An 11,468-nucleotide genomic window follows, 5' to 3' on the forward strand; every position below is an offset into this window, starting at 1 on the left:
GACACCTGTCCTGCCCTGCCGGCCCCCTACCACCCGCACCTCTCCTCTGACTCCAGATGGGGGCTCCACTGCTGCACAAGCCTTCCAGGGCCAGCAGATCTTCTTGGAGGGTCTGTCCCGCTGGAGGGTCCTCTAGCGGATGCCAAGCCCCCATCAGCAGCTCGCACGGAGTAAGCCTCGCTGGACCTGGATGCCTGCTGCTCACAAGAGAAACCTTGGGCAGCTCTGCTCCTCCGTACTTCAGCTGCAGGCTCTCCAGTGTGGAGGCCCTGATGGAGCTGTAGTGTGGTTCAGTATCAGGTCCCTGAAGGAAGCTCTTTGGGAGCCTAGGAGCCACAGATGGCTGGGGGAGAGAATGGTCTGGCCCTCTCTGGGTCCCATAACCCGGGGAAGAGGTCGCAGGCTATAGACAGGAGGTACCTGGGTAATAAGCAGAGAGACTGCAGGTGTCCACCAGCTGAGCGTGGACCAGGGTGCCTCACCTGGGACATCTGCACTCTCACCTAGAGCTTGGGCTGGGTTCCCTCCTCCCCAGCCTAGCCTGGGGCTTCCCTGCTTTGGGATCCTGGGAGGAGCAGGGACTGAAAGAAAAGTGGGCAGGTGGTGGCGGCAGTGGGGGGGAGGGTGTGTGTGGCCACAACACTCCTCTATCCTGTTCCTCCCCGACCCCCGCCCCATCACCTCCTTCCCAGAGGTCTCTGGTTTAACCCCTCCTCCCCCAGCTCTCCCATCAGCTGACAGGGGAACAGAAAAGAGTTAAACATACTTGCCATGGGGAACCTTGTGGCTTTGTCTGGGCAGATGGAGCCTACAAGGCTGGTGGGATTAGTAAGTCATGAAAAGTGCCAAACACAGACTTTATTATCCTGCAAGTGGGGGCCGCAGACCCAGGTGTTCAGACACTTGTGGGCTCTGTAAGGGTCTTGTGGGTCCTCGGTGGGGAGGGCATGAGTGACCCCCACCCCCAGGTGGCATGGACCCTGGGGCTGGGACTGCTGTTTAATAGAGGAGATTGGGGAGAGCACTGCTAACCCAAACAAACCTTCCCTGCCTGGAGTGAGGGAGGAGCAGGGGGGAGCAGGGCGTCAGGCAGCCTGAGCCTCAATCTGGGGGCTTCTCTGTAGCCCCTCAAGTATGGCCTGCCCATCTATGGCCTCAGAAGGGCTGTTGCTATAGGGTTTTGGCCTTTGAGCTCAAGGGATGGGTAAGCTGGAGGTGACTTCCCTTTTGCCTTGATACCCACCTGCTGGCCCTGCAGTGCTCAGCTTTGGCACTCCACATCCATCCTGGGGGATAAGGGCCCCTCTACCCAACTGACTGATGGAGTAGGAGAACAGGCACAGGGAGAGAACAAGGGAGGTGGGGAGGGGTGCCCTTACTGCAGGACTCTCCCCAACTTCTCCTTCCTTAAAACCTCTTCTCTGAGGGAGGCCCTGCCTGTGGGACATGAACCTGCTACAGAGACAAGTCAAAGTATGAAGGAATTACATGCACATGAGGCATGATGGGGCAGTGCATGCGGCTTGGGGCCCCATCATCCCCTAGACCCAGTCTACTCTGCTCAGGTGGCCATCCACCTGTCTGTCCCGGGCGGTTGGCACCTCTTCTCCCAGCCAGGAGGCAGGTGGGGGCAAGGAAGGGATGCTGGGCTTCATGAATTTACAATGACCAGACTAATGAAGCAGGTTCCTGGGGAAAGAGGACACTAGTGGGGAGGGGGAGGGGCAGGTACTGGACAGTGTCTGCATCCCTTTCCCTCCATCCGTCTCAGATGCCCTCTGCCCAAATCCGGCCAGCACAGGGTTCCACGAAGCTAAGCTCCTTAGCACCGGACACAGCATAAACGACATCTGTCCCCTATTGTCCTGGGGTCTGGGCCCTGGTGCCTTGAGCTCCTCATATGAATCCTGGAGACACAGTGAGGAGGTCTGGGAGGGTCCCTGCTGACCCTCTCTGCTCCTGCATAGCCACACAGGCCATACTTTCAACCAGGCCTCCCGTGCAAAGCCCTCATCTTCCCATTGTGGACCTGGATCTGGACAGGGAACGGGGAAGAGGCTATCTTATTCTCTGCGGTCTAGCCTGTATGGAGGAGTCAGGGAGGAATGGGGCCCAAGTCTTCCCTTCAGCCCCTCTGACCCTCTACCTCTGACTGGTGGCTGAGGGCTTCCCTCCCTTCTAAGATTCAAAGAAGAAAAGAGAAGAATGAGGTGTCTGAGGATGAGGATTGAGGGGTGGAAATTACCTCAACTGAATTTTAAAAACCCCTGGCTGGTTGCCATGGTAACAGAAAGGTGCATCCCATTGCCATGGCAACAGGCAAACACCAAGGTTTGCTGCTGGGATTGGGGATTTGGGAGGTGGCCGGAGGGGGTGGGTGGAGGAGGCTGAGCCTGGGCTGGAGCAGTTTTGGGGGGGGGGTTCTATCCAGCCTGGGATCACCTACCCCCACACTTCCAGAAGGCCAGGCTGGGTCCTTCTCCTGGCAGTGGGGTCAGAGGAGAAAATATTGTTGGGAATAATCCCCCAACCCCTACCACCCACTCCTTTCTCAAATGTCTCCGGCCTATAGGAGCCCTGAGTGGGATCCAGAGCCTGCTTAACTGAGCTCCTAACTGGGCACAGCCTGGGGCTTGGAGACCATCCAAGTCGACTCCTGACCTCAGGGAGTGGCAATTTGGGAATCACTGTCACAGTCACTGGTCCCCAAGAAAGAAAAGTGTTTGGCCAGGAATTAGTTCCATGAGGCCTGGAGGACAACTATGTAATATACCCTGAGGATAGCTAGACACACCTGGAGGGTTGCTACATACACTTGGAAGATGACCACGCACACCTGGAGGATGGCTTCTCAAGGTGACAGTCCTGTCCTCCAAGAGTCTATAGCCTCCAGGACTCCAGATCTATCACCAGAACCTTGGTTTAGTGTCAGGGTTCAGGAAGGGACAGAAAGGCTCCTGTTTTGTCCGTCAAGGATACTCTCAGGAACCCCAGGACAGCCTGGCAACCAGAAGCACAAGTCTTATTTGATAGGTCCTGGTGTGGGCTCAGGACTGACCTGTGCAGACATTGGGTCCCAACTGACCCTCTCACACCACAGGCTCCACACAAGGGGCCGGACATTCAGGTTCACTGGCCCCAAGGCCTGACATCCTACCATCAAAGTTGGTCTCTTGGGTTCCCAGTGACGCCAGAAGATGCTTGTTAGACACACCTGGGAGTGTCTTGGCTCCCAGAGTCTCAGGCTTTTCCATTAATGCATTAGTGTAGCCAAGTTCAGAGATTATATGGGCTGCCTGTGGCCTTGGAGACCTGGCTCTGTGTGTGTGTGTGTGTGTGTGTGTGTGTGTGTGTGTGTGTGTGTGTGTGAGCGTGTGTGTGTGTGTGCAGGTCAGCAAGGGAGTGGGGGTGTCTACCATCCCAGTCTGTCAGCCTCAAGCAGGCTTGTTACACTCTACTTTCCCAGAGCCACGCCCAGAATTCCCTTCTGCCAGGAGCACAGCGCGAGTTCTGAGGAGACGCTGGAGCGTCAGGGAGGCTGTATAGCCCCCGGTGACTACCTGGGGTGGGTGGAGAGAGGAGTGAGTCTGTCTAGGCAGGTAAGAGATGCCTCCCGACTCTGGAGAAGCAAGAACCCAAGGCACTCTGATGACTCCTGCCCTTCCTCACAGCTGCCTTGGCCTGGTCTTCCAGGAGGCTGGGTACTAACGGGTGAAAGAGAGGCATTCCTTCCCTGGCTCCCCCAGCCCAACGGCCCCTCTCACAGGTAGGAAAGCTGAGCCCAGAAGGGACCTACATCTGTAGAAGGTGCTCCACCCAGCCCTGGGAAGGGAGATCCAGCCCAGGGCTGCCCCCTCAAGATCTTGCCTCCCCACTAGCCCAGTTGGCCCAGGTTAAGGAATTTGGAGGTCTGGACCATCGATGCTAAACACAAAACCATCCTGCCCACCACCCTCACTCCTGCCGCCCACATCCGCCCTGCTCAGCCAGGCTGCTGGCAGGAAGCACCTGACTGGGGTCAGATGGGGGCAATTATCACTCAGCACTGAGAAGGTGGCTTGAACCACTGCGGCAGGAGTTATGACTGGTGGGGAGAGGGCACCGACCCTGACCCCTGAGGGGGGCGGCAGCTTGGGTGCACCCAGGCCACACCTCTCGCTTACACACACATCGGGCACACACACAGGGACCACAGGAACAATGGAGCTGGCCGGTGGGGACTCTGGGACCTCTTGCTGCCACACCCTTTCTCCCAGGTGGTGCTCCTCTCTTCAAAGCAGGGACCCTCAGGTTGTTCCCAGGTCAGGTGGGCCCCAGCCTGCTTCAGTCTCCATCCCCCTCCTCGCCTGGCCCGCCCCCAGCCAAGTGGGGTACAGTCCAGTATCTGATGCCCCAGGAGCTCCTGGAGCCACGTGCAAGTGGCCAATCCCTGCTGGTTCACCTGGGACTCTGTCCTGCACCAAAAGGAGCCTGGCCTTTCAGAGGGCTCAGCCAGGCAACGCCCAGCTCCCAGGAAGGACAAAGATCTGGGGCCCACTAGGCAGGAGCCATAGAGTGAGGGAGATGGGCACTCCTCCCCCAGGCTTCCTTAGGCTGACCCTACCCCCTTATCACCAGCCCTGAGCCCAGCTTGGCTGCCTTGTGGGGGTTACACCCTCTAGGCAGGTTTGGAATCCATGGGTGACCCCTCAGATCACCAGGGCACCACCCCTTTAGCCAGGAATGCCCAGAGCCTCACTGGACTTACCGTTAATGGTGTTCATTCATTCCCTCTTCAATTTCAGGGCTTCTTTGAATACCTGAACTCAGGACAGCCCTTAGTAGGGCTTTAACCCCACCCTGGCTACAGCAGCTGTCCACACTGCAGCAGGAATTAAATGGGTCCCAAGCACGGTGTACACCCTCCCCTCCACTCCCCCCAATACAAGACCTGCCAGGGTTGGGGAGAGTGACCTTGGCCAGTGTGACACCTTGGAGGAAGCTCCCTCACGCAACCCGCAACTCCTGCTCCAGCCACAGCTCAGCCCCCTCATTAGTATGGAGCCCAGGAGGCCTACCCAATCAAGCCTGCCTCCACCAGAGACCTAGCTCTGCCCCAGACACTCAAGTCCAGAGGTTTTGACCCTGGCTCCCCCTCTAACTCCCAGGACAAAGGTTTGGGCTGGGACCTGGCAGATCCTACTTATCTTGTCATAAATATTTATCAGGCTCTAGGGGCCAGAGCCTGCAGCTGACTGGGAGGTGGGGGTGGGGGCAGATGCTTTAGAAGGATCTCAAAGCCCTCTCCTAATGAGGGTGCTGTGAGGGGAGAGTGCCACCTGGGCCTTGGGCTCCTCAGGGAGGGGGCGGACAGATGGACAGCGGGACAGAGTCGGGGGAGCCTGGGGGGACTTGGACATGCTCCAGCAACCAGACCTCCCCATGCACCCCAGGAATGTGGGGGAGGAGGAGTCAGAAGAAGCCAAGGCTACCAGAAACATGGCAGCCTCCTCCCTGGACTGTCCTCTGACAATATCCTTGAGAGCTGCGCTCCCCACACACATCAGCCTCCCAGACTAGGCTCCCCACACAATCCTCCCAGAACTGTGCTGCCCAAGTCACGCCCTCCCAGCCCCTGTTCCCACCTACAGGTCCTTCCAGAGCTGTGCTCCCTCCCGCACTGTCTGCAAGGAGCTGTGCCCAACGTAAACCTCTCCCCACCATCTCTCCTAACCCCACACCTTCTGCCTAGAACTGTGCCCCCCAAATGCTACTCCATACCCTCCACCCTCCAGAGCTGTGCTCTCCACACATTCAGGACCCCCCCCCCCCGCCCCCATCACCTCTCACAAGTCCCCTCTCCTGGTCAGGCGGGACTCCTGACACAGCTGGTGGAAAGCCCTCTGGTGAGCAGGGTGGACTCCCCATCCCAGGGGTCCTGCCAGCACCTCAATTCCAGCTCTCCCGTGAGCCATGCGGCGGCCCCCTGCCTCCCTCATTGGCATGCTGGTGGGGCCCACAGGTGGAATCAAAGCCCTTTGCTCAGAGCTGAGCTGCACAGCAGGGAGCAGGAGCCTTTGTCTCCCCAGTCCTGTGGGAGCAGGGGAGCTGGGGCAGAGAGGGCACATTTTGGGACCCAGAGCCTCCTCCTCACTGCCATAGGCAGCCACAGCTGCAGATAAGGGGGGCAGCCTGAGCCAGTGAGCACCCCCTGCAGATAATGAGGGGCTGGGGGGAAGGGACAGCCTCAGGCACAGCCTAGGGGAGGACGGCTGCCTCCCAAAGCCCAGAGCGCTCATTAGTGGAAGCCTGGGAGGGGAGGCAGCTAAGTGGGTCAGTCCCTTCCCCCAGTCTGCCTGACAGGTGTGGGTGGGAGGGAGGACTGTCAGCCTATTGTCCCCCATTGAAGTCAGTCCCACTCTGAGTCTCCTTTCCCTTCAACCCCCTCCCTGAGCCCCCTGTCCCTCCAATCCACCCCAAGCCCCTTTTCCCTCTCCAAGACCCACTCTGTGGCCTCCTCCCCTTCTGGAGCCCCTCCCCCTCTCTGCACTGCCACCCCCCTTCCCCCCCAGGTGCTGGCCCCTCTGTCAGCTTCCCCAAGGCATCCTCCAGACTGAGCCACACCTGGGAGAAATTGAAATCTTAGACTCTTCCCCTACCCCCGCCAATGAAGCAGACATCCCTGTCCTGGCCACGAAAGGCAGTAAAACACGGCTCTACTGGGGCCGGCAGGCTGAGGGCTGTGCCAGAACAAGCATCCAGATTTTGGGGGAGGGAGCCAGGCAGGGCGTGGTGTAGCCTTCAGGCCAGGGCTTTGCTGCCCCCCACCCCCACAGCCAGTCATCCCCAGGCACCTACCCTGAGGTCTCCAGCTTCCCTCTTTGCCCCCACAGTTACGAAGATAATTGTCCTGGCAGATCTAGCACAGGAATAAGGTGGGTGGGATGGGGGCGGTGCGGGCACCACAAGGGTAGGGTCTTCTCCCTGCAGGGTGGGGAGGTTCAAAGAGATAGGGTCTGTGGCCTGGGTCCCCCCTCCCAAATCAGCAGAGAGCCAGATGAACACAGGATGGGCAGCCTGGCTGGCAGCTACCACCCCCCTCAGCCCCCCTGCCCCTCCAGTATTTGGCTGGGCCCCTCCCTGATCAAGGAACTTCTAGGGCTCCCCATTTCCTGTCAAGGCCACCTTCCTCAGGCTCTGAGAAAACTCTGGACCGCCCAGCTGGTCTCAGGGCAGAGGGTAGGGTGTGTATGGCGCTCTGCCACCCTTGATGTTGTGGGGTCACAGTTCTGGGAGGGGCTGAGTGACTGTCCTGGTTCCGCAAAGCCCCACCCCAGCCTGAGGCCTGAGGGGTGGCTAGAGTCATAAATCTCTATCTGGCTGCACAAGGGTTAATCTCAGGGTGCCGCCCCCCCCCACCACGTGTGCACAAATTCCAGGAACGCTTTCCATTAAGAACGCTGAGCAGATTTCATTTACATTAATAAGAACCAGAAAAATCTGAGAAGGGGGAGGACAGCGGTGTGTGGTTGCTGCTCACGTTTTGCATCTGAGTCTGGTAGAGCCTGAGGGGCTCAGGCTGGGGCTCCTCGTCTTAGAGGAGAGGCCCAGCCAAGCCAGGGCCGGGGTACCCAGCCCTAGGGGAGAAGCCATCCAGTCCTAGGAGATTCCAGTCTGAGGGAGGAGGCAGAGTCCAGCTGATTCTGGGCCCTCCCAGCCTGAGGAGGTGATCCTAGGGTCTCCTGGTCTGGGGGGATGGCAGAGCCCAGTCTTGAGTGGGATAGGACAGCAACCTGGAGAGATGACTAGGGGCAGGGGCAGGAGCCTTGGGCTTCCATGAGCTGGGGATGAGCCCTATCAATCAGGGTTTGCGGCCGCCTGTCTCTGAGCCTCAGTTTGCCAGTGTGTTTGAGAAGGCCGCTCTGTTCCCCCCTCCCATCCACTGTGGCTGTAGCTAATATAAGGGAAGGTTTTGAGCTTTGAGCTATTTCAGGAGGACCTTGTCCCCTTCCTCAGCCTCCTCTTCCCCTTCAGCTCTGCATGTCAACCCTAGACCTGGGCTGAGCACTGTTCAGTAAGCTCGGGATCCTGTTTAGGGTGGAAACTCCCAAGATCCACCTACCTGGGCATGGGAAGCCATAGAGTGACTGACGGGGCATGTGTGAGTGCGTGCGCGCGCAGAGTGTGCCTCTGTTCTGCCAGTCCGAGCCCTGCCCTGCCGCCTCCTGGGAGTTCCCACCTCCTTCCCAGCTCCCAGTGGGCTGCCAGACCAACCTTCCTTCCTTCAAGGGTAGCAAGAGTCTGATTTCCGCCCCCACGGGCCAGAGCAGGCTGTAAGTGTGTGCAGGGATGAGCTTTCATGACTGGATCTGGCCTGCCCACGTACAGGTGGTTGGGAAGAAGTGTGTATGAGCTCGCATGCTTCACAAATGGGTGGGGTGTGGGAGGAGGTTGGGGTCTGCAGGCATTTGTGTGTTCCTACCCAACCCCCCGCCACACACACACACACACACACACACACACACACACACACACACACACACACACACACACACACACACACACACACACGTCAAGGGTGCTGGAGAAGCACTCCCGCTGCTGCTGGATGACTACCCAGGCCTGGGCATGCTTGTGCGTGCCACCCCTCAGCCCAGCCTAGGATTTGGGGAGAAAGGAGAAGCCCCTGCCTGGGTCCCCCCCCCCCCCCAGGATTTGGGCCCAGGCTTGCGCTTGCCTTGCTCCAGGCTGGAGATGTGGAGTGAGTGACCTGGGGCACTCGGCTGCACCCTTGCACAGCAGGCCAGGGCTCCCATATCTGCGTCCCCTTCCTACCCCCTTCCCCTCAATCCCGCCTGAGCAAGGTGATAGTGTCGGGACACTTAATTGCATCCACGAATCATTCTCAAATAGCTCCTGTCCAGCACCTGGACTTGGGATGCTGGTGCCTGCCCTGGTGCCTGCCTGGAGTGGGAGCCAGGCCTGGTGGGCCAGGCTCTGGGGGCGCTGCTCAGTCAGGCAGGAAAGCCGGCAGGGGGTCTGGGCCAGGCCTCCTGGCCCCTCCTCTCTCCCAGGCCTGCTGCGCCTTGCCTCCCCCCCTCAGCGTACAGAACTCACTGCTGCTGCTTGGCTGTCTTATCTCCTAGGCGGCCGGGGGTGGAGCGGAACCAACTCCCCCAGACCCGGCTGCCCCTACTGCACTTTATCTTGCCCCAAGCCTCCTCCCGCCCCTTGCAGCCGTTGCAGACCTTTCCCGCTCCTCTTCCCGGCATCCTCTAGGCCTTGCTTTGTCTGCAGTTGTCTTTTCTCCTGCCTCTCCCTGTCTGTCTTCTCTCTCCAGGGCAGTGGGGGGGGGGGGGGGGGGCGGCAGGAGAGAGGGGGTGGCATCCCCAAGGCTGAGCTCGCTCCACCCCCACACATAAGCTGGAGCAATGTCCCGTGGGAACCAGAGCCTGACCCTGTGCCCACAGCTAAGGACCCATCTCTACCGAGTGCCTTTGGCTGGCCCAGATGTCAGTTGGGCAGAGGTACCTGGGTCAGAACCTAGGCTCAGCACTTGCCAGCCTAGTAACTTCCAGCAACTGCTCTGCTTTGAGCCTATTTCCTCTTTAAGCTGGATGAAAATAGTTCAGGGACTAAAAGTGGTTCAGAGACTAATCAGATGTAACGGCCCTGCCCCTGGCTGTGCCTCCTGCTGGAAAACTCCCCCCTCCTCCCACCTTTTGGGAGGCTGGGTGAGGGCACGTGGGCATCCCCTGCCTCCGCCAGCCCCAACTTCCTCTGGCTGTAAGACAGAGGTTCTGGACCCAGCGTGGGCTCTGCCAAGGGAGTATTTCTGTCAGTCAATAATCAGGCAGATGGATAAAGAGAGTGTGAGACGCAGAAATGCATTTTATTGACCACAGAAATTATTCACTTGGGTTGAAAAGAATTTCTAAGAGACTGAAGCACTACTGTGCACAGGGCCAGCCTGACCTTTTGCCCCACAGCTGGGCAGCAACTTCCCCTTCTAGCCAGTGTTGATCCTTGGGGGTAAGGGACCTGTCAAGAACCGGCAGGGCCCCAAACTTGTTGTCTATCCTGCTCCACACAGAGCTTTGAGGCTCGAGTTCTAGCCAAGTCTCCTTGAATCTCAGAGACCTGGAAGAGGCCATAGGATCCTCCAGCACCCCAGGACTTGGTGAGACAAGCCTCCACCAAGAGCACCTAAATCAGTCCAGCCCATAAATTATGGAGTGCCGCCACCTGGTGGCCACCAGTAGCACAACCCTTCTCCAGGGGGCAATCTCCCACCCACCCCCGATTCCACCTGTCCCTGAGGGCATTCATCCTTCGGGAATCAGGGTGGCCGATGGCTGGACTCCAGGCGCCCTTGAGACCTCCAGCCAGACTGTGCATGCCTGGGGAGCTTAGCTCAGGCCTGGCTGCTCATCTGGGCTTTGAAACTCTTTTGATGCATGGCCATGACAGCTGCTCTTGGACGGCCCTCAAAGCCCTGCACATTGCAGCAGCTGTCCCAGCAAAGGGCAGGCTGGACTTGGGATCCCTGGAGGCTCCCTATAGGTCAGCAAGAGACCCTTCCAAATTCAGAATTTGCGATTCCTGATTGGGAACTTCGCACTGCTCTCACAGTACCCGTCTGCCATGGCTGGGAGGAACAGTGGCCCTGTGGGCAGGGTAGGCGCGGGGCAGGACATGGCAGACTCATCCCTGGGCTTGCGGTTGGAGCAGAACCTGATGGGCCAGTGGGGATGCCTAGACCCTTGGGCTTCAGCCTCAGGCCCTCATGGGGTGAGAGTCATTTAGCACTAGCAGGATCTCCCTAATATGGTCTTGTACGAGAGATTCAAGCCAAAGGTACAGCCTGTCAAACTTCTAAGAAATGGGGCCATTGGTTCAGATGCAAGATGAGGCTGCAGTCACCTGGCTAGGTATGCTGGTGACAGGTATAGCTGTGGAACAGGCTTAAAGTGGGAGAGGGGGTCGCCAGCTCCTCTGAGGGGCTGATCAGAGGATGGACGGTAAATTCATGTTTATAGGAAAGCCCATGCCAGTGCAGACGGCAGATGCTGTGGTCCAGAGCTGTCCTCATGGGAGCTTTGAGCATCTGAGAAGGGCAAACTGTCAGCACCAAGTAGGCTGGGACTGATTCAAGTGCCTTTTCTGCTGTTGGGAAGTTGGTTCGAGGCTCAAGGTGGCTGCCGGAGGCCTAGCTCTCCTGCCAGAGTTCAGCTATGGCTTCCCAGGGAAGAGGCTTACACTCACCCAGCCTTTGATGAGCTGGGTATACATAATTAAGAGCTTCCTAAATCTTATGATGTGTGGCCTCACCTGGAAGAGTCCTCCAGACTGGCTGTCAGATATGTCTAATTTAAGCTGCTTGTGACTGCTGCTCAGATTCTAAGAACGGCAGCTTCTGCAGGGGCTCTGGAGGTGAGGCTGGTCTCTCCCCACGGCTGTTCCTGGAAGACGGGCATATCAGTTGGGCC

The sequence above is a fragment of the Hippopotamus amphibius genome, chromosome 13 (genome assembly GCF_030028045.1).
Source record: "Hippopotamus amphibius kiboko isolate mHipAmp2 chromosome 13, mHipAmp2.hap2, whole genome shotgun sequence".
In the NCBI taxonomy this organism is placed as follows: Eukaryota; Metazoa; Chordata; class Mammalia; order Artiodactyla; family Hippopotamidae; genus Hippopotamus; species Hippopotamus amphibius.